Source organism: Rhinolophus ferrumequinum, chromosome 10 (genome assembly GCF_004115265.2).
Source record: "Rhinolophus ferrumequinum isolate MPI-CBG mRhiFer1 chromosome 10, mRhiFer1_v1.p, whole genome shotgun sequence".
NCBI lineage: Eukaryota > Metazoa > Chordata > Mammalia > Chiroptera > Rhinolophidae > Rhinolophus > Rhinolophus ferrumequinum.
The window spans coordinates 20659383-20683322 of record NC_046293.1 but is presented as its reverse complement, the minus strand read 5'-3'; the positions used below and the strand labels follow the sequence as shown (position 1 = coordinate 20683322).

The 23940-nt window shown below is 35.1% G+C and overlaps 1 long non-coding RNA gene across 1 annotated transcript in view; it reads left to right on the top strand.

Moving 5' to 3' along the window:
* Positions 1–23940, top strand: part of LOC117028066 (uncharacterized) — a 65792-nt gene that overhangs the window by 28359 nt on the left and 13493 nt on the right. The window contains exon 6 of the long non-coding RNA XR_004424061.1: positions 7596–7802. This is a non-coding gene — a long non-coding RNA (uncharacterized LOC117028066). The remainder of the gene's footprint in view (positions 1–7595; positions 7803–23940) is intronic.

The window sequence follows — 23940 nt, the reverse complement described above, 5'->3', positions numbered from 1 at the left end:
CTCTCTGACCATGCCTTTGGTCTATGACTGTCAAGACTTAGCTTCAATTCTTAAACATCTCTTGCATCCACAAACTTCCATCAAATCAGCGTCAGCTCCCAAAAGTTACCCAAAGCTGTTATTTTCAAACTCAAAAGTCTGAATTACCCATTAGTGGATGATGAAATCCACTTAGTAGATCATAACCAGCGTTACAAAAAAACAAACAAAAGAAAAAGGTAAGAGAAAGAATATCAAAGCGCATTCATTGCACATAGAAAATGTCGTTTGATGAATACTTTTTTTTCAAAAATGTTTTGAGTGTGTGTCTGGTACGTGGCGGTGTTGTAAATATTTTCTTACCTTGAATCCAGTAAAAAAAATAAACAAATGAAGGCTGAAAAACAAAACAAAACTGAGTAGGACCACATAGCTTCTAGTAAGCTTTTGCCTGGATGCTGGGTTTTAGAATTTAGAGTATTATTTCGCTATATTCAAATTCTATTATTTTTTTTCACCAGTTATCCTCAAATAAATAAAAGGAATTAGCTCATAGCAAAATAATAATGGAAGCTTAACAAATACTTCCAGAATTGTTAAGAGTTAGGATATACGTATTAGCTTACTGAGGGTAACAATATTCTTAATCATTAAACCTGTTAACTTTAAGTAGTTGTTTTAGAAACAGATATGAATATTTAGTTACACATGAGAAATACACAGATCACAGAAAAAGGATTTTGTTAATACCCTATTTTGTTGTTGGGCCAAACAGAATAACTATAAACTGTGACTATATGTTTGTGTTATAAAATGAGAGGGGAAAAAAGAAAAAGAAAAACAGTTACCAGTCTTTTAAAATATCTCAACGCTAAAATCTTTGCCTTTTCACTTAAAAAGTCTTCATAAATGTGACCTTACATTATGAATGATATAATTGGACTTCTTTTTCCCCCCTTGCCTTTGTATCCACCAAGACTTACGGTAAAGAGGAAATTGTACTTGTACTTTCATTGTGTACTTGCATTTTATTTTAGGACTGAGAAAAGTAAGTGCAGTTCAGCAAGGTAAGCATAATAGAGAGAAGAAAATAATTATAATTTAGTTGTTCACATAAGCATGTAGTTTAATGTTTATTGTGTCATGAACAAGTGTGTTGTTCTTACCCTCTAAAGTCCATGGTGGTATATAAGCTTGAAACTCCACTTCCAGCAACAAAAGCCTCACTTCGGAGCTTGTCAGAAATGTGGAGAGTCAGTCAGGTGCCACCCCAGACCTATTGAATCAAAAATCTGCATTTTTCACATGACCCCCAAGTGATTTACATGATCATGAAAGTTTGAGGAATGCTGGTATATAGGATTAGTATTACCAGGAGCTGTGTGAACGTGTATTCATTTCATGGATAGCATTTGCTCTGGAAAAGAAAAATTAACAGGTGGAAAGAACCAGCATTTTTTTATACCCTAGAGCTGCGGCTGACCATCTGATGGTGTTCACAATTAAGAATGATGACAGGGACGCTGCTGCTTATGAGCGCCCCCATTGCCATGTGCTCCCGTGTGTGGGCCGTGTGTGCAGTATGTTAGCTAACCCGTTTCATCATCATCTTTCCTCTGGAAGTTCAGTGCTGTTTTAAAGCTGAGGCAACAGAAGACACAGGTTGCCTAAGATCAACCTATTGTAAAGCCAAGCATTCTGATGTATACTAGCTGTGATTGGCAGGTGCCATGTTACCCTGAAAATAAGACCTAGCTGGACAATCAGCTCTAATGCGTCTTTTGGAGCAAAAATTAATGTAAGACCTGGTCTTATTTTACTAAGACCGGGTATAGTATAATATAATATAATATAATATAATATAATATAATATAATACCCTGTCTTATCTTACTATAAGACCAGGTATAATATAATATAATATAATATAATATAATATAATATAATACCCGGTCTTATTTACTATAAGACCGGGTATAATATAATATAATATAATATGATATAATATAATATAAAATAATATCAGGTCTTACGTTAATTTTGCTCCAGAAGACACATTAGAGCTAATTGTCCGGCTAGGTCTTATTTTCGGAGAAACAGTAGCTGTAGCTTCGAAAAGTAGAAAAGACTATTTGTTTCAAATAGGGAGATAATGTAACACTTGAAAAATTCCTATGAAGGTACCCATTGACATTTGTTTAGGTAATATTTGCAACTGGCAGTGAGTTCTAAAGTTTGCATATTTGAAAAGATAAGGAAAATCTTAAGTTTGAATCCCACATCAAACTTTAAGGTTATCACTTCAACATGTATCATATTTTTTATATTATGTACTAGGAGTGTGTGCTATGTAATATCTTGTGCCCCATTAGAAGCCCTTGGCTTTAGTCGTCCTGCTAGCATCTAGGGAACTTAGCCTTAAGAATGAACTGCTTGTCTGAGGACCAACATCTGTACGTTTGGAACAGGACGAGAGGACTCCTTCCTTGAAATGATTCTAGAATTGTGCAGAATCTAAGAATGCAGTTTGTCTCTCACGTGCCGAATTAAATCCTTCCTAAGGAAGACATCCTTTGAGAAAGAAATTGAGGTAGGAATAGCAACATTTTGGCATTTATTGGGTGAGGAAAATCAACTCATGAAACAAATGCAGTTGAAAATAGCATTGAAATGAGAGTTGGAAGCAGACGGTATCAAGGTCACGTTTGGTGCAGAAAAACAGTGCCGTGTGTCGTGCGGATCAGCTGAGGACAGCAGATGGTGCATCGTCTCCACTAGCATGGAAAGGTAGAGGGTGTCTGGGCTTTCTTAGAAAGGAACTGAAGTAGACTGCACATTCAAGTAGGGATAGTCAAAAACAATTTACGTTGTGATATTTGTTCGTGTTTTTAAAGAAAAAATATATATACATGAAATCACATAAAGTCATACAATAGCAAAGAAAATACTGTGAAGAATAGTTCTCCCTCGACTCTTGCCCCCCGAGCCTCAGGTTCTCTGATAAACCGTTGTTGGCAGTTTCTTGAATAGTTTTCAGAGATCTTCTCTAAATATTACATACAAAATTCTTATTAAACAAAATGGTTCTGCACACATGGTTCTGCACCATTCTTCCTTCCCTTAAAATGTGCCATTGAATTAGTTTCATGTCACTACTTCATTCATTTTATGGCTACATGGGTAAAAAATACACACTATGGATATAAAACACCTTATTTAACCAGTTACCTTTGGTGACTTTTTAGATCATTCTCAGTCTTTTGCTATTACAAGTAGTACGGCAAGGAGGGTCCCTGTCCATCTATTGTCAAACATACGTGAATATATGTATTCTCAGGTCTTCACAAAACCCTGACTTATTGCTACTATATAATAGTTAACCTATGAGGAGCAAATAAGCAATTAGCATACTAGGCAGAGTAATACTAATAATTGTAAACATTATTTACTATGTGGTAAGTATGTTACAGGAGTCGTTTCATTCTTATGAGGAAGTTATTGCTACTATTATTATTAATTATTTAAGTGAGAAAGCGAGGATCTGAATTGACCCAAGAAGATTGATTCTGGATCCCTGGTTCCTGACTGCTGGGCCGGGCCGCTTCCCAGTGATTCTGTTGCTACTTCAGCAATGACAGAGCATTTATTGGATTCCTACTACGGGCTGAGTAACTCACATGCATTGTTTCATCTTTACAATAGCACTACAAGCTGTTGTTGTGTTTTTTACCAGCAGAGTTTTAAAGAGGTTTAATAACTTGCCCAAAGTGCAGGAGCTAGTAAACAGGGAGCCAGGGATGGCAAGGAAGCAGGATGTCAGACCCCAGAGACCACAGCATAACAAGGACAGGAATTTAGGCATTTGAATTTACATCCAGCAGGCTGGAAGGCAGAGATGAAATAAATACACGTATGAGACTTAATGAAACACACTCAAGTGATCAGAAGGATTAGGAAGGGCTATTGCGACGGCCAATGGAAGACCACTGGTGGCACATCTATTAAAGCATCTGTAGCAGAGTGTGGCTTAGTGGTCTGTATGGGTCCGCAATGGATACTTCCATGCGGTTCTCCAAGGCCATGGTTTCCAAGCCTAGAATGCTTTGATCTTGCTGATTGCTTCCACCTTTACGAAATTCCACACCCATACTTTGTATTTATATGTATAATAAATAACCCATTGTGATGTGTGGCACTGGCATGCATGCCCTAGAAAAAGAGCAGCCTTAGGTGATTCTGTTCTGAGTTGGAATTTGTGCCCACTGGGAGCAGAAATCAGCAGGAAAATAAAAGGAAGAGCACTGAGATACTTCAAGGTGTCAGTTCCTCCAGGTCAATTTCTCCTGTCTCAGCTTCAGTTTCCAGCAGTCCTTCTTTATGGGCAAGTCGAAACTGGAGCTCTCTTTATAAGACCTTATAAGGTCTCTTTACGAGTTCTTATAAAATTATAAAGGATTATCAGTCTTATGCAAAGTATAATTTATAACTGAAGTCACATGTATCTGTTGGTTGTTTTTGTTGTTTTATTTTGTAAATCAATTTTATTATCTAGGCCATAATTCTGTGCCTATCTTTTATGTTCGAAATACTGAGTTGTCTTTGTTCTATATTGGCTCGTTTAATTCAGTGACTTTTGGGTAACGTTTCATAGAAAAAGTAAAAGATGTAGTTAGTATAAACAGACATGTCAGAACTATTTATTTGGTCATTATAAGAAGGATAATAACTAAGGTACATAATGAGTATTTACTGCAAGTCTGGAAACATGCGAAAGGTTTTATATGCATTATCAGGTTTAATACAAAACCCTCTTAGGAGGATAGTGTTATTATTGGTGTTGTTCCCATTTTACAGATGGGGGTCTTTTATTCCTAAGTTTTTTGAAACTAAAAATTATAATGGCGTTAAGATATGCTTTTGTAAAAGAACTTTCTAATCCCACAGCACATATTTTCTATTTTGGCATTTCAAACTTTGTTCAAATGTACTTACTCAGTAATCAATATATCTACAATTCTGTATTCTGCTTTTTTGATTCAGTATAGTCATGAGAAGTTGCTTTTCTCAATCATCCTCATTATCACATAATGACTGCATATGCGTAATTGCTATAATTTATTTAATAATTTCCCTCACTGAGGACATATTAGCTTGTTTCCGTTTTCTCTTTAGATGCTACAACAGTGAAAAATTTTGTGTAAGTAATATATTCTCTTTGAATTTCCTAGGAAAAAAAGTTTTTTTTTGTCCAAGAGTACACAGCTTTTTAAACTCATTCTAACTTTGAGTTCGAATTATTTTTTTTGTTGTGGTGGTGGTAGTGGTTGTTTTATTGAGATATAATTGACATATGACATTATGGTAGTTTCAGGTTTACAACACAATAATTCGATATTTGTATATATTGTGAAATGATCACCATAATAAGTCTAGTTAACATCCATCACCAGTTTTTTTGTGTGTGTTTTTTTTTTTGAGTTCGAATTATTTTTATAGGAGCAAATAGCTTGATTGACACACTTATTTTTGTAATCGTAAATGTCTTTTTTGAACTCTTCTCATTTTTAGGTTTGAATTGTTTTTCAGTATTTTAAAGGTGTAGTTTGAATGATTATATGGTAATTAATCCATAGTAATTAGCATAGGCCTAAAACGTGATTTTTTATTGCATGATTTAATTTTAAAAGTATGTGAATTGGGATTTTAGGAGATCGGTGCATACAACAAAAGTATCATTCTTCATCAACATGTATTTCTTGAGAAACTACTATGCGTTTTGCCCCATGGTTGTCACCTAGTTTATGATTGTGAATGTGACGGACACAGCTCATTTCCCAACAGAACATTACTGAGTCACATCTAAGATTTTTTGTGTTTGTCATTGTGCTACAACACACTCTTGTCCTCAAACATTTCTAACTTCTTTCTTCTTTTGCTTTTATGGAATCTGGTTCAATCCCTACTATTAGCCCAAGGCATAAAGGATAAAGAATATCTTACTTTCAGCAAGCGATATGTGTATATATAATTTCTAAGAATTCCTAAAACTCTATTTTTCCCCTCCCGTCTCTGTGCTGGTGGGATTAAAGAAACCCTTTTATCTTCCTAGGATGAAAGTATTTTTCTCTATAGTTTTGGGAGTCCCTAAATCATCTTAACCCTATTACATATATCTTACATTGCATCTAAACATGTTTATGTTTTTCCCACGTTAGGCTAAATAAACCAAGTGCAGGGACTTTAGACCCTCCATTACGGGAACATCCTCATGTGAAAATAAAATGTAAATTTAGGGTATATACCATGATGTATTCACACACTGAACTATGACTGCAAATTTCACAGGTAGAGATAACCATTTGGGTCCTGTTAGGGTGCCAAATATATAGATTTCTTACGTAAAATGCACTTCAAAATTGCATTTTAACTTTTCCCTAAACTCTTCCATCCCAGAAAGACCTACTCATTTGTTGATGGATATAACTTTATTATCATATTGTATATTCCTCTTTTTTAGTCTCTGCAGTGCTCAATTTTTACTTCACTGGTGCTTAAACGTTTCCATGGGAAAAAAATATTTGTCAGTAAATAATCTTTTGATTTAATGTCTTTACATGCAGATCAAGCTTTTTAACTGAATGTTTCAGAAATATTATATCATTTTATAGGAATGTTATGAATGTTACCTGATATGGATTTAAATTTCAGTAAATTTGTCATATGTATGTGTGTGTATCTACCTATGGATTGATTGATAGATAACACACTTCTATATGACTTCAATGGACTGATTTTTTTTTTTTGACGGGAAAATTTGTTTTAAGATGTAAAAACAGATGTCTGTCTCTCAATACACAGTTGTATGAGCGATTCTTAACTGAGATGCCCAAATTAGTTCCTCATATTATTCTGTATAAATGTGATTTGAACTTTTAGGTCAGGATACGTTCCAGAAATTGGAATTTATAGAATTGGAATTTATAGAGTACTGTTCTGGCTGAGAAAGGGACAGGTGGAGACAACTTAATAATGCCATAATAGCATTTCCGTGGGTTGATGTAAGGCTACTTAGCCATAAAGCTTGCTCCTTTGGGTAACAGTCTGCCCATAGACGTTACTAAGGGAGCACAGAGGTGGAAAAGAAAATGCAAAGGCATCTGAAAAAGGAACTCTGATAGATTTTTTTTAAAGTCTCCTTAAATTTTTAATATCCCATAGCCTTAGCACTGGGATTGAAGTCTTCCCTATTACAACTTTGCACATACCCTACCGTTTGAACTCAGACCCTAGGAACGACATGTCTGAGAGCTGAATGTATTCTTGGTCCCAAATCAATCTTGTCACTGCTCGCAAAGCAATGCAAGATAATAAGTAGTATTCACCTGATTGCTTTCCTGCTCTGAGACAGCTGGTGACGCGTGTCTTCCTGATAACCAGGAGTTTCAGATCTAAGGCAGGGATAAAGGGAAGCTGGGAGCTCGAAGAATCTAAATTTGACAGTCGATGGCTGAGGAGAGGGTCAGAAGGGATAGAATCCGTGACACGTATAAGAAAGGAACAAAATTTATCTGCTCCGGTTGCAATGATTAGATGTCTTTTTGTCTGGCTTCTTTACAGCGGTTGACTGATTGTACCCACCAGCTGGCTAATATCATAATTAACAAAGTTGCTACTACATTCGCAAAGTTTAATAAAAAAAATTTGCCAATGATATGATGGCATTGTCACAAAGATCACAAGGGACACGGAGTCGACTTTTGCTCAATGTGGAACGGCAAAACTGTATAAGGCAAGATAAGAAATCGTGAACTTGTTCGGCCAAAGGTATGTTTGTTTCATAATTCCACATCCTGGGTTTTCTTATTAAGGTTTTTGTTTGATGGTTGGTGGATTCTTTTTTGTTTCATGACCAAAATGATTTATAGAAAGATCTGTATGTTTCTTGTTCAAGCATATTTTCTGAAAGCTTTGGGTTTTTTCCAAATCTGGAAATTCAGAAATATAATGGAGTAGCTTTCGGTACCGAGATGAAATATAAAGCAATGTTTTGTCTGTTGTGTCTAGCTAATCTTTATCAGGTTTCAGAATAACTATTTGGTAACAAATATCAGTTGAATACTTATATTGTGTAGCTTTGGGTTTATTTTGCTCAACAATGTAAAAGCCATTGCTCTGCTTTATTCTATTGTGTCAACCTAGTTATAGGAGTGAAAAAAAGCAAGCATAGTTATAGAAAAGATAGAGATTCTATTTTAGTTTCAAGAAATGCTCAGAGTAGGGGAAGTGATGGCTGAAGTCTTGATTTTAATTAAACACAGTAATTGGGGCTTTTAACAACATTTAAGAAGACCGGTATTTCTTGAAATTATGTGCTATTCCCCAGTGTCATTCTGGCCATTGACTGTTATACCTGTACTTTCTTTTCACTGTGATTTGCTTTGCTTGATTGAATATTCAAGCTCCGGGGAGTTTCCCAAATTATAGTCATCACATATTGCTAATGAATGAATGAGAATATTGATGGGGTGGGGGTGGGGAGAGACATGTGCTTGTGTGTATACGCCTGTGCGCTTCCTCTGAGTACAGAGAGAGGAAGGCATCTCAAAAAATATGCAGAAGGCAAAGTTTGGGTTATTTATGCTGTGTCACACCAGAGCTATAAGACCAAGGCAATCAATTTTCTATGTAATTGGAGCCATACGGAAAGGTTCTTCTATTTTCCCTATATGGTCATCCAGGCCACTGTATCATAGAAAAAAAAAAAAAAAGCAGTAATGTGTTTTCTGCCCATTGCTGTTTGTCTTTTGTGTTAACAGCAGTTTTTAAACATCATGAAATAACATTTTCGAAACAAATTAATTCACAGCATGTATATTTTTAATAAGGCCATTTAAGCTTTCTCGTGGTTTTATTCCTAACCACGGGAGGCTAGATATTCCGTATACTCATTTTAGAATTTGACAATCAAATTTCCTATTCTCAAATTATAAAACCTGAATCATTTTATGGGATTATGAATTTTATTTTTTATTAGTTTCAGGTGTACGAAACAATGTAATAATTAGACATTTACACCCCTCACAAAGTGGTAACCCCCCCTCCCCCAATCTGCTACCTCTCTGACATCGTATATAGCTGTTATGAATTTTTAAGCCTTTAAGTATCCAGATAATTTTTTAAAAACTGCTTATTGAAATTTTGCGTAAATTTTGCTTACATTGCTTTAATCTTCTCTAAAATTGAATGACGGTGATAAGACAAGCTGAAAGTGAAGGTTTAAATCATTATTGTATTATATTCTGGACATCATTTACAGAAGAGAATTTCATTCTCATGATAGAGACTTTTTTTATTCTTGGACTTTGCATCTCTCTCCCCTCCTGGTATCTGGCACATAATAGGCACTCAATATATATTTATCGAGTGAATGAATTAATGAATTTAAGTCTTCCTACTGCTATTCAAATATGCTTAACATTTGCTTCCTCTGAATCAATAACTTTTGTACGCAGTAAACATTATGGACAGAAACACGAAGATGAATGGCATAATCACAGACAATAGGGAAGATTAAGTTCCAAAATAATATAATGTTGTTTTAACCTAAACCTCCATAATATTTTGTGTAATTGAGATTTGCTATTGTAAGAACTCAGTTGGAGTAGCAAAGGTCTATGAGGATTAGAACGGGTTAGTAAAGTGGTTCACAGCTGATGCACCCGTTCTTTTAGACAGGATTATCTCCTGATATGTGTAGAAATGAACTCTTGTCAGAGTTTCAAAGGAATTAATATTTTTTGATAAAATGTGCTAATATAAAGAGTTAGAAGATTAGTGGTGCATAATGAAAGCAATGCATTTTTTCTCATGGAAATAGGAATGTAATAAATGTCCTGCAAGTGATTGGGGCTGTAGCAATTTTATTGAAGATTAAAGTTTGATTGACCTTTGTTAGGGTGATTAACCCTTCTGAAATTAAAAGCCAGAGCTGAATTATTCTGGCCAATTTAAATGCAAACATTGAACAGGTCGTATGTCATTCAAATAATAATAATAAAAAACCCTCCTATTTTAATTTTCATTTTTGCACGTCTGAATGGGATGCTGCTTTGGAAAGATCACAGCTCTGGCAAGAGCATCTCGGTGGCAGAGAATATAGAATAATGTACAGATAATTGGAAGCACGTGGGAAGAGTCCCAGGCATCACTCCCTCCCCCCATTCAAAACATCAAAACCACTACCCAACAAAAGCAGGAAGCCTGAAGGCAATCTCCACACACTGAAAATGCATGATCTCAATAGAAAACAATCTAAGTATATCCTGAAGAAGGTTAGAAATAAATAACATTCCAATCCAATGCCAACCACCAAAGCTGTGTATTATATCCAGGTTTAATCTGTATGCCTTCTCCTAAAAATGGTGTGTGGGGGGAAGCTGTTTTGAACGATTGCTTATGAAGCTGTTCGTAAAAGTTGATTATTTCTGATGGCTGGTGTTTCATTCCCCATGATCTCTGATAGTCTATGGATATATTCAGTATTTCCATTAAGTTAAAAAATGTCATAGGAAGAGCAAACTCTAGTTATTTACAAAGTCGTTTAATGGTTTCATTTTATTTTTCTTCATTAAATTTTCTTGAAGCCTCGAAAAGTTGCATATTCACATCGCTTCAAAAAAACGGTTTCTATTTTTCATATCATATTACATTTTTTTATTACTAAGTCGGTGAATATTTTTAGATTTAGATCCCACCACATAGTGAACACAGCTTCCTTTTATGTGTCTGTGGGCTATTAAAATGATAATAAAGGTTCTCTTCATTCCATGTGTAATTTATTTCTCTCTCTTTTCATCAAAGAATCCATGCTGAATGTGTCAAGGTAGAAAAGTCGAAGGTATTACAGTATAAAAATTAAGAAGCCCGAGGTACTAGAGTTTATTTTTGCACAAGCTTTTCATGTGCTCTTTTAACATTCTTTTGAAAGATAGGTTTTTACTCCAGACATATGAAGAAAGTCAAAGATGAAAAACTTTTGATAGAGTGACAGATTATTCAGCTAGCAAAGTGACAGCAACATCGTCCAGAGAGCTGGATAATAGCTTCCAGCATTGATTAATAATATGTTTAACTAAGATCTGTTTGATATCAGGATAATTTCCTAATTTTTAATTTTGGGACTAGTATTTAACTACAAATTGTAAACAAATATGTTGTTCTCAGACGGTATAAATTATTAGCTTTAGCTTTGGTACATTGAATTGTCAAACTTGAAAAAAAAATCCAGTTGTTCTCGGATAATACTTGTTGTCTTATTAAAGATAATTTTCACTCAAAAGTAGACACTACTGCTAAATTAAATCCCTAAAATAAAAAGTATTAATTCTTCAGATATAATTCAATAATCTTCTCTAATTTGATTTACCTTTTACCAGAAAGAAATGAAAATAATTTTGGCATTAAAATTTATTGTAAATACAGCATTCTCTAAGGATAAAAAGCTAATGTGCCAAACTACTGATAACGTCCTTCTCTGTATTGCTATTAATTATCAGCAATCGTTTCCATAACAGAAAATCTTGGCTCAAGAAGTGGAAATTCATATTGTCTTAGTTTAGAAAAAAAGAATTGGTGAAAGAACAAAGACAAATAAGATTATATTTTGTTAAATCCCAAATCCAATCATTTGTTTTGCTTCAGTGTGCTTAGAAGACATTTTCATTTCTTTGTTACCTTGGTTTCTGGCAATCTGTCCTCTCTAATCCATCCAGTCCCAGACCTGACATTGTCTCTTATATTCGTGAAATAACATTCTTTGCCTTTAACAAGCCCAATTTAATCTGTTTGATATTTTTATGGACCACACAGTTTAGTTGGAGTCCTTCTGTTCAAAAAAGCAGGCTGCTTAAAAAGTGACCAGTGGTGTCATTTTATTCATTGCATATTATTTGGGAGTCAACAATTGAATTTAATTCCACTAAATTTTAGAGTAGGCCTACCATGAGCAATTTTATTGTGCTGGGCTAAAGAGAGATAGCAACTGGCAAATTCAAGGATTTTTAGGGTTTTACAAATCATTAATAGTCAAAAAGTAGTCACCTGTGAATTTCTCAAGATATTATTCTCTTTAACAGGTAATAATTCTAGAATAAAATTGTTTGGTTAATATCGGTCAAATGAATTATTTCTTGTAACTTGTTTGACAAATAATAAAAATACTTGAGACAATAAATGCTCTAATGTTATCTTTCCAGCTAATTGTGAAGATTGGTTCCCTAGCATTAGTCTTCAATTGAATTGGCAGCCTACCTAGTGTAATGTAATGTAATGTAGTGATGTGTGGCCTATTGATATATTTCATGCTAACTGTATTAAAATGATCACATCACCTCTACATATTACTTTGGAATCTGGAGAACTGTTTTATAAGATAACTTTGACTTAAAGGCCTTCAGCATTAGTATTTCTGGAGCCATTGCTGACTGATCTTTGTTGAGTTTCTACTAGTATTTATTGAGCACCTTCTATGTTTCAGGTACCTTCCAACCCTGTGAGTTGGTTCTGTGAGCCATGTCTGATGGACCAGAAACTGAGACTCAGGGTACAGAGTGATTTGCCAGAAGTCAGACAGCTAATCAGTGGCCCAGCTCGGGTTGGAAGCTGGTGCCATATTTCAAGACCTTCTTTACCAGACACATCATTGTGTCCATAGCATTCCACTTTGCTCAAACTCAGGAACTATGAGCACAGGATTTTTAGATGAATCAAAACACTTTTCTCTATACAAAGCAATTTACTAAAATGCAGGAAGTAAAATGAAAGAATTAATTCTCCCCTGATTGACTTCTGAGGAAATAAGAGAAGATGCGGTTTAGAAAGTCAAAGATTACTCACTGGTACATCCATCCAGTAAACTTTACTTAGTTGGCTCATTTCATGGACATTAGAAATTGTCCTCTCCAAATAGTTATCATTTAGTTCTTTGAAAACCAGTCATTAAGATCTTTTAAAAATTGTCTTTAAAATGTTTGTGTTTACCTCCCTGTCATTTAAAATTCATAAATCTGTTTCACGGAGACAAAGTCAGAGGTATCACCATCTCACCTCATACACTTTAATTGGTTGAGTGGTTTGACAACCCACTGATAAATGTGCCTCCATATTTTATGATTCCTGCTTTGAAACTAGATACGAGCACAGAGTTAGATTTATATTACATAGGGAATTGTCCAATTGTTTATACAAATGTGTTTAAAGAAATATGTGGAAAAAATGTTTTTGATAAATGTAAAAAATAAACCTACATGTTGTATGTAATTACTGCAACATGCAAAAAAGATATTCTACTTAGCAAAATAATCTTGGTTCCCATTTCCTGACTTTTATGAGAATGAAAGAATTAACCAAGGTTAGACAAAAAGTAAACCTCTGCAAAATTAGCCTAGGAGGTTCCAAAAGTTTGGAACTGATAGATAAATTTGCACTTGGAGACTGGGTCCACCTTTTGCAAGTTGATTCTTTTGGTCTGTAGACTCTCTGGGCTTGTATCAGAGAGTGTGATAAGTCTAAATCCATCTTTGTATTTACCCACACAGCCTAAAAGAGTGCCTGATACATGGTGGGTACTGAGGAAATGTTTGTTAAATTGTTTTGAAAGGGACAATTGTCATTAACATAAAGCTAGGACACTGGACTCATCCCTTTATTATAAAGGTCTGGTGTTTGCACTAAGAAATAAATCTAAGCTTCAAAGTCTGACGACCAAAAGAAGTTAAAATATAGATGATAGATAGATATACGTAGATATAGATATGCAGATATAGATATGCATATATAGATACACTCCCATATCTACATCAGAATGCTTTTAAAAATGGCCCAATATTTTCTTCTACTTTAGCTTGAACTCTAGGCCTCGCAATCTCTCCCCACCTGGAATTGTTAGTCACTAGTCACTTATAACTTAACAACATTTAAACTAGTTATGAATTGATAAGAATATTTAATCAAAAGTATCAGATTGCTTTATATTAGTAGGAAACAGGAAAAATAATTCACAGTATTCATTTTGAAATGAATGTAAAAGCAACTAACGGGCATTGTATAGAATCAGGGAAACTTAGGAGTATTTGTAGGAAAATAAGAAATGACTATTGTGAGTCTAACTGCAAATGAAAGTACTTTGCAGCCGAGAAAATTAAAATGTGTAATAAAACATGACACACTGAGAGCGTTTTCCCTAAGAGATGCTAGACAAGATGGAAGAGCAAGTTTGACCAACATCTCTTCTAATTATATAAATACTTAAGAATTCATTAACCATTTGAGTCCCGCTTGAGGATGATTAAACCCTTAGACAGATGTGAATCAACTTTACTATGTGGAAACATTGAGGAAAACATTTATGAAAATATGATCCAATTTCTGAAAATACAGGCCAATTAAAGTTTGAGATTTAATTTAGGAATTTTCACTCTGCATGATGTATATATTAATGATGATTTCTCTCCCCTTATTCTTCATCTTCATAAGCAAAAGGAGATTTTTTACTTATTGACATATTACTGAAGAATCTAGCTTTCTCCAAAATTATACATTTTTTGCATAAATGTGCCTAATTACCTGAATTCAGTTTTGATTAGCAGTGTTAATTGATGCAGCTGTGGATGGTATCTGTTTACCTAAATTACCATGTGCAAACAGCAATATGTCTGGAAGTGAATATGCTAAACTGAAAATACTAATTAGCTAAGACAGATTGTTATTCAAGTCACATCGTGGAGCTTTCTAATGAAAGCCTGGATATGTCAGGGTTTTATGATATTCAGACAGAAATGTCTATATTACATATGATTTCTAAATTTAATTCATAAGAACAGATGGGATGTCAGCCAGAGCTCTTCTGCCTTATTCCAGTATTAACGTGAATATTTTACTCAACTGGAGATATATTCGTATGTGTTTTTGTAAGAAACACCTCATGTGCTTTGACGATGTGCCAGCCCTGCACACCCAGACTCATCTATTTCTTGACTAATACATATCCCACATTATATCCACCTACTGCCCCAAAGATGAAGATAAATAATCCACTTTGCAAGTTTACTCACATCAACTGGCTAATTTAATGATATCAAATAGCAAAAAATTTAGTTAAACAGACCCCTTACACTGAGTAGTATTTCCTGGGTGTTTTGTTTTTGCATCCCAAACTAATAATAATAATAACAATAAAAGTTTGATCATAGGATTTTTTTAGAATCAATTAACAACTCAATTTCAACAGGGCTGAAAGATGAGTTCTCATTGCCTTCAGATTATCTCATCTTTAATCATTTAAAAATAGGTAGCAAAGCAGTGCTTCTTTTCAAGGACTCAGCTTTAAAGCATTTCGGGCTTTTGTGACTTTGGTTCCCATTACCTTTGTCCTAAAGCATGACCTGCTTTGCTTAAGGTTTCTCTCCAAAGAAAGCATTAGTCTTTTACTGTCTGCTGTCTCACTCAGCACTCATTAATCACAATGTGACTTAAGGATACTCAAAGATTATAGTACAAATCCTTCACATCATATACCCTGTTTCCCCAAAAAGAAGACCTAGCCGGACCATCAGCTCTAATGCATCTTTTGGAGCAAAAAATAATATAAGATCTGGTCTTATTTTAATATAAGACAGGGTTTTATATAAATAACATAACACAATATATAATATAATAAATATATTATAATACTAGGTATAATATAATATAATATAATATAAGACTGGGTCTTAAATTAACTTTTGCTCCAAAAGACACGTTAGAGCTGATGGTCTGGCTAGATCTTATTTTCGGGGAAACACGGTAGTGAAGAAATAATGGGCCCATCTTCACTTTCCCAAGAGGCTGAATAACTGTGCTTAATGCATAAGTCTTTTCTTCCCAAAGGCTGTGAAAGTAAGGCCTCTTGACTGGAACTTAAGAGTTTAAGATCTCTTATTAGATATTTTAAAATGCCATGAGCAAAATGGGGATAATTTTTATGATGCAAATTTCAACGTAATTATAGTTTGGCATATTTAATTTAGGTTTAAGTGAGAATTATAATTACCAAAAATTGAATAATATAAATTATGCTAATTTCTATCCCCAAAGTTTTGTGTTATTTGGCTTCGCTAAGATAGTTTTAGATCCAGCAAAATTACAATAGGATCTAATACTGAAAATAAGGAATTGTGAAAATGACTTTTTTACATCCTAGCTACAAAAACATTAAATACTGTTAACTGGCCCAGGAAAACATGAAGTGTTTGAATAGTTTAAATCACAGTAGATAAAAGGGACATTAAGTCCTAATTAGACCATTTGTGTTCTATTTTCTGTATCAATACTAATTGTAGCATATTACTACTATTTGCTGCCCAATGAATAAAGCCAATCTCAATATTTTTAAAATAAAATTCGCGTGTATTATAATGACGATTATTTAATAATATGCTTGGAAAAGTCACCTTTAGAATTGTCTTGCCTCTATTATCATTTTAACATTAGTCCTTTCAAAAATGCTTACTGTAAAACTCCTGTGTTCTTATAATTTCTTTATTTTTAAAAACTTGTAAAATTGTATTTCCCAGTGGCTATAGGTAGCTTGCTGAATGTTCTGTGGACAGTCTGAGACAGCTCACCATTATAGAACCAAAATGTGTGTGTGTCTCTGTGTGTGTGTGTGTGTGTGTGTGTGTGTGTGTGTGTGTGGTGTGTACACATATATTCATAAAATCACTTAAGCGAAGAGCTGAATTTAAACACTAGATTCAGCCAACCAGTTTGAATGTTGGGTGTGTTTACTTTCTGTATTGCTTGGTTCACTAAAACAACTGTTAAATAAATGTAAGTCGGTTTTCAGTGACTACATAAAAGAAGAAAAATCCTCTCTATAAAATTCTGCTACTTATTCTATTCAGAGTAATGTTTGGGGAACTCTTTTCTCATCATGAGATTTTCTAAATATTTTATTGATTTTTTTTTTTGTCTCCCTGTATAGATGTGAACTTGTTTGTGTCAGAATTTTTAAAATAGTCTTTGTTGGCACGTGAGCATTTCTACACACTAAATCTTAAAATGGGAAAACAAGTCAGTGATGTGAAATGTGAAATGGAGTTACGGATTTTTATCAGACTTTCCAATGAATTGTTTTTAAGCAAATCACTTAACTTCAGTGTGCAAATTAGTTAATTTTAAGAATAAATATAGCTATCTTTCTGATTTATGAAGGATTTATCACCATGCCCAAGGTTCAACGGATCCATAAATGAAGTACATGAATTTGTTCTTTGAACTCTAATTGGCATGTGGAGGAAGTGGGTCAGATAGAGTTAAAGGCTGAGGGACTTAATCCTTTGAAAAAATTTTGATTCAGTTTTATTACTTCTGAGTACTGCTAATGTATTCTAAGATTAATTTGAATCTTTGCTTCGCTTCATGTATGCTGGTTTCTTTCAAGAGGATAGATTGTAGGCTCCCTGAGGGATATCTTTTATTGATTTTTTTAAACCTTCCCCTCTACCTTCACAAAGCTTCCTCATATGAGAAGTGTTGTGCACACAGTAGGTGCTCTCTAGGTACTCCTTGATTAATAATCGTAGCCATTAACTCCATTCATAACTGTCAGTAACCGATATTACAGGATACTGCATATTACAGAGGGCTGTAAACCCTCTGAACACATTTTGAAAAGTGTAAAGCTTCTGATTATTTTGAAAAAGTTGTCTATTTTTCATCAGTTTAGGGTCTGGTCAAAGGAAACCTAACATTTCACAAAGGATAGGATTTATTTGAACATGCCCCTAAAATGTATAACATATGCTACACTTGATTAATGCAAATTTCAAATGAATGGGTAAGCAAAGCCTTGCAGACAGGCAGACCTAAATGCAGATTTTGCCTCTGTCGTTTGCCAGCAGTGTGACCTTGGGGGCATTTTCTTAATTCTTCCGGGCCTCAGTTTACCCATTATAAGAGAGTTAATAATACCTGTGTGCAGTGGTATTATGATAAATAAATTTCATAATGTACCCAATGCTTATCATCAAGTTGGCACTTAATATATAATAGATATAATTACTTTATATAATACAGTGGCTTTGCATCAAAAACCAACAGAGACATTATTTTTAAATGTGGCATTCATTAACTCTTAAAACTTTATGCAGCAAAGTTATTTGAAAATCCTCCCAGTGTGTGTGTGTGTGTGTGTGTGTGTGCGCGCCCATTTTGCCCCAAGTGTTTATGTGTGCATGTGTGTACATACATGTACATATATCATTTACATGACAAAATTAAACACCTGGCTTCTCAAGATATGTGGTCAGTAAACTTCTGGTTTCCGTCTTTTCTAAGAATTTCATACTGCTGTATAACACTTCATAGCTCAAAAATAATTCTGTACACATTATCTCATGTGATCTTCACAGCAATATGATAGGGCAAGTGACATTACATTCTTCTTTGTAAATGGGGTTTGCAGAGACGTTAGGTGGCTTACTTAATGTCTTTTACGACAGTAAGGGACAGGGAAGGCATGAAGCTAAGAGAATATATTTGGAATTTTTTTCTAGACTATTTAGAAAAAAAGAAACTAATAGTGGTGTTTCTCTGTGCAATGTTGACAAACAGAGTAATGTCCTAAGTGAATATTACTACATTTAAATAATATGAAATCCAGGACATTCTTCAGGTTTGCACAGGAGGAGTAGAATGTGTTTCTCCTCAACAAATATTTATTAAGATATTCTGACTGATTGCATTGTTCACAGCATTTATACATTATCATTTCCTCTGTGGTTAGTAGGGCTTTTGTGGAAAAGAGATGGGCCATATTTGGAAATGCTGGGACTAGGTCTCTCTCAGGCCTGGACAAAAGCCCAGGGGTCTAAACCTGGGTGAATGTCTAGGGATTTCTTAAGAAATTAACACCTGGAGCCAGATATCAGAAAAATCTATTCTGCTTTCATATAAGGAGCTTGTAACAGGAGAGGGAAAATGACCCAAGGAAGCCATTTAGCCCATTTATAATTCGTTATATTGGGTTAAAATATTTCACTGATTTAACAGTACCTTGTATTTGTGAGCTGTTACAAAAAATATTGACAGGATATAGAAAGTACAAGATGCAATGCCTACAAGGATTTTAACTCTCTTATCATTATATACATTTTATAACAACAGCAGTATAGTTCAAATGGCAAATTCTTCCCCATTTAATTCTAAGGATGTTAAGTAATGCATGTATTCATTCATGTATCCATTCAACAAGCATTTCTTCCTCCCTGCATTATATAGTGAAATACAAATGTGGTCTTTGAAATCAGATGGTCGGCGTATAGATCATTGGTTCTCCACTCATTAAAGGCGGGGACGGGGGGAGCAGATTGTTAGACTCTTCAACTTGCTTATCTAAAAACTTGGGTTGGCCATAATGAGATTGATATGGGGATAGACAAAGTTTGTAAGGTAGTTCTGGCTGTGTGGGACATACCCAAGTGCTATTATTTCATGAAAGTGAATGCTCTTCCGCTCAAGGGACATCCAAGTAGTTGGAATGGAAATACACATACCTAGAGCAACTATGGAATTCTAACATGGCATGTATATAAATACACGCTAACATGGCTTAGACTCCATAGGTGCTAACAGAATGTAGAAATAGGAAAGATCTTTTGGAGAAAGGGAAGATAGTAGCAAAAAGGCTTTCCAGGCAGCACGGTATCTACATTCTAGCACTGCCTTTGTTCAGTATATTTAGCCTGATGAACATCTCCCTGGAGTCCACTGTTAATTTAGGGACCTATGACATCTGTGCAATTTAAATAGGACCAGGGCCCAAACCCAAAAACACATGGAATGTGATTTCCTATTCAACGTGGTTGAATAGGACATCATCATCCCTGGGCCTCGAGTCATGAACTACATGGACCTAATTGACACTGGGTTGTTGCCTGTTCAGATAACATGCATGGTAGAATTGGTGTATTTGGACTTGTTCAGGGTGCTTATGTCCAGAAATTCCAAATTAGATTTTGGTCATTAGCTTGTCAAGCTTGCCTTAAGCCCACTTAATGAGGTCTGCCGGTGGAATGTCTTTTATGTTCTGTGGCCTTTATGCTTAGTCTCAGCTACTCTCAATGGTGGCTGAGAAGTTAATGAAGTTACCACAGTACTCGCTTGTCTGCTGCTTTTGAAAACACACCTCGTATGTGTTTGGGTATTTAAATTCTGTTTTCTAGCTTTTAGGGTTTATATCCTCGTGGTGCATTCAAGTGCTATGGAAATAAGACCAGATGGATGTGACAACCAGCCATTCGGGAAATTACATACACATTACATTTCAGAAAACCAGTGTACATATGTCTATCTGGATGCGCTCATATGCTGGATTATTTTTGTTGCATCCAAATGTTTGGGATTTCAGTGAAACAGTTACCTCGAATGTCAGCTTGAGCATTCCTTTCAGAGGAAAAGCATGGCCTTGCAGTGAGCCTTTTTGTCAATCACAGCTGAATATGGGGACAGAATAAAGGTCGCTCTGCATTTCTCAACCTTCCTTTAGTTTTCTCCATCATACTCATCACTACAGATACTATATTATAAATTTGTCTGTTGTCTGTCATCCTGCTAGAATGTACACTCTATAAGGACAGGTAAATTTTTTTGCCTTGTTTAATAGTGCTTGGCACATAGAAAGTGTGCTGTATGTGATAATGAATAAATTGACTACCACTGAGATAATAAAATGGTATTTAATTCCCCTTTGTGCAAAAGCCAGCATAACATGGAGTTTTTCTTTTGTCTCTTAAATCATGAACATATAGTTGTGAATAGTGATGATGAGCGTGTCTGACACTTATACACTGTGTACTATCTGCCAGGCACTGTTCTGAGCACTCCCAAAAACCTATAGTGTGAGAGGTATTATTCTTCCTACTTTATGGATGGGGAAACCGAAGCACAAATACTTGAATGCGGTGGAGCCCAAAATTCACACCCGCCAGCCTCCTCTTCTACATCTCATGTGTTGTTTCCAGGGATTGAAAAGTCATCTCACAAATGTATCCACCCTTTCAATTAGCAAAAATCATCGCATAACAATGATCTGTTAGTTCTCTGCTCTTCTTAACTATGCTATGCAGTTCAACCCGGTGGTGCAAAGACAATTACTCCCATTTTACTCTAAGAAGCAGGAATCTGAAGAGGCAATTACTTTTCCTACTTTGTATTACTCTCTGCGTTGATTGCCTACCTACTTGTTCTTCTGTGGAAAACGGAAAAGAGGAAGAGACTAAATGATAAATGCTGTAAATAAATCCTTCAGATTTCTGTGCTGGTTAAAACGCTGTTTTAATAAGCCCAAAGCATATTGTCAAGCAGAATGAAAAAAATTGGTTTTGTGGCCTCTACCTTGGCTTACTCATGGTTGCTCAAGTTTCATTCTTATTGACACACATGTTCAAATTTAGATTTGAAATCAAAATATATTACGGAACTTTTAGCAAGAAACAAGCTTGCCCGTTTCAGTTCAAGCTGATATTAAAGATTCGTTTCTATACCTTAGCACAGACCTCCCACAGTGGTGTAGGTTTTGTCCCAGATGAGTGCCAGAAAAAAATGGAGAAGCCAAAATTAAATTTTAAATGTCCTGCAAATTAATGAAAATCACCTCCAGACACATAGGTAGTCACGGAATGGACAGTATGTAGAATGTAATGGCTGATAAATCTTCAGAAGAATGGCAGTTTTCAGGGATGCATTTGTGTACTGGAGAACAGTGTTCCATAGCCAGAGGGAATGTATCTTCACTAGAATTAGGTTTATGTTCATTACCTGTACATTTATCTGAAATCTTTCCTATTTTCCATCCACACAACAGTATTATTTTATCAGTTCATTTCTGTGATGCCTCCTTCAATCAGTTCAGGTGCCCAAATCAATCTTTCTGCATCCTTTCTTCTGAATTTATAAGTTCCCATAAAATACCGCTCAAATCCCACTATTCTGGGCTTACATAATCCTATATTGATTCTGTTTATATTGTATGCATTTGTATGTTAAGTAATCTTGATATTAACTAATATGGTAGGATATCAATTCCCGCCCCTGCTAACTGAATGAGATAATTCATGCAAAATGCTTAGCAATACTAAGTACATGGTAACAAACCTCAATAAATGGCATCTATTAGTGGACATCTATTACCTTTAAATATATTCATTGGAAGAAAATTGGAGAAATCAGTTTTGTGCAAGACCTTTTGGATGAGACTATGATTTTTCCCATTCAGAGTCAGATAAACAAAATCATATGTTTACCTTAAATTATACTCTTGGACTTTTATAATCATACTATCTCTTGTCTGTTTCCTTGTATCTTCTCTTTTGTATATTATGAAGTCAAGTGGTTCTCATCTAACAGTCACCATCGTCATCATCACCATCATCACCATCAGCATCATCACTCTAACTGTATCTCCAAAAAAACACACTAACAATATTTACAGAGTATTTTATAGCATATAAGGCACCTGCCTTATGTTTTCTTCTTTCCACAACCCTCCATAGTTGACATTGCAAGCACAGAGGACACAAATCATGTTGCTAATATAGGATCCATCTAAAATTAAGAGTCTGATTCTCAGATTGTACATCACAATGATAAATGGGAGGTTTGTGCAATTATTAGCATTGAAGGGAATTTTTAAAAACACCTGCAGGCATGTCCTACCTTCAGAGAACAAATTTCGGAAAGAATTATTTTAAACTAATCAGTTAGTAAACCTGGCCATAAGGAATGTAAAAATGCTATCCTGTGTTTCTTCCCCTATCACCTCCGGTTAGTAACTTTGGAAATGCTTCTCTGACTTTAGCTTCCAGGTGAGCCCAAGCTCTTCTTCTAGCGTGCAGAAAGGCGAGCAGGTAGATCAGGTATAGGACTAGAAATAATTGCTTTTACATCAGAATTGTAATACAGCAAGGCCAGCAATATACCAGGTTATTAATTTTTTAGACCAGTTTTCGATTTACTGGTCGAAAATCGAACCAGATATAGAGGCAGATATAGTGATTTTCCATATACTCCCTGACCTCATATCTACATATCTACATGGGAAAAATCATAGTCTCATCCAACATCTCATTATCAACATTACTCACCAGAATGGTACATTTTCTTTTTTTCTTTTTTTTTTTTTTACCAAGGATGAACCTACACTGACACATCAGTCACTCAAAGGCCACAGTTGACATGATGGTTCACTCTGCTTGGTGTTGTACATTCTGTGGGTTTGGACAAATGCATAATGACATATATCCATCGTTATAATAGCATACAGAGTGTTTTCACTGCCCTAAAAATCCTCCGTGCTCTGCCTATTCATCCCTCCCTGCTACTCCACCCCTGGCAACCAGTGATCTTTTTTCTGTGTCCATAGTTTTGCTTTTTCCAGAATGTCAGATAGTTGGAATCAAACAGTGTGTAGCCTTTTCAGCTTGGCTTCTTTCACCTAATAATATTCATTTGAAGTTCCTTCATGTCTTTCCATGGCTTGATAGCACATTTCTTTCTGGCACTGAATAATATTCAATTGTTTGGCTGTACCATAGCTTATTCATTCATTTACCTGCTGAAGGATATCTTGGTGGCTCAGGTCATGGAATTTGATGAGGAAAAAATCCTAGGGAAGAACGAACCTGCTCATTAATGTTTCTAACTCTACAACATTACTATGATTTCACATAAGTATGTCTAACAGCTTTAGAGCTGAAGAAAAGATGGATGGGGCGTGGTTTGTACAGATTATTTGTGTCCTTGGATGTGATAAGAAATGAGAATATGCCAGTTTCTTATTTAAACAACAGTTTACCAGGTGACAAAACATTCTAGATCACAGGAAGGACTTATCTGTGGGTGCAGTGCTGAGTGCTTAGTTATTGCA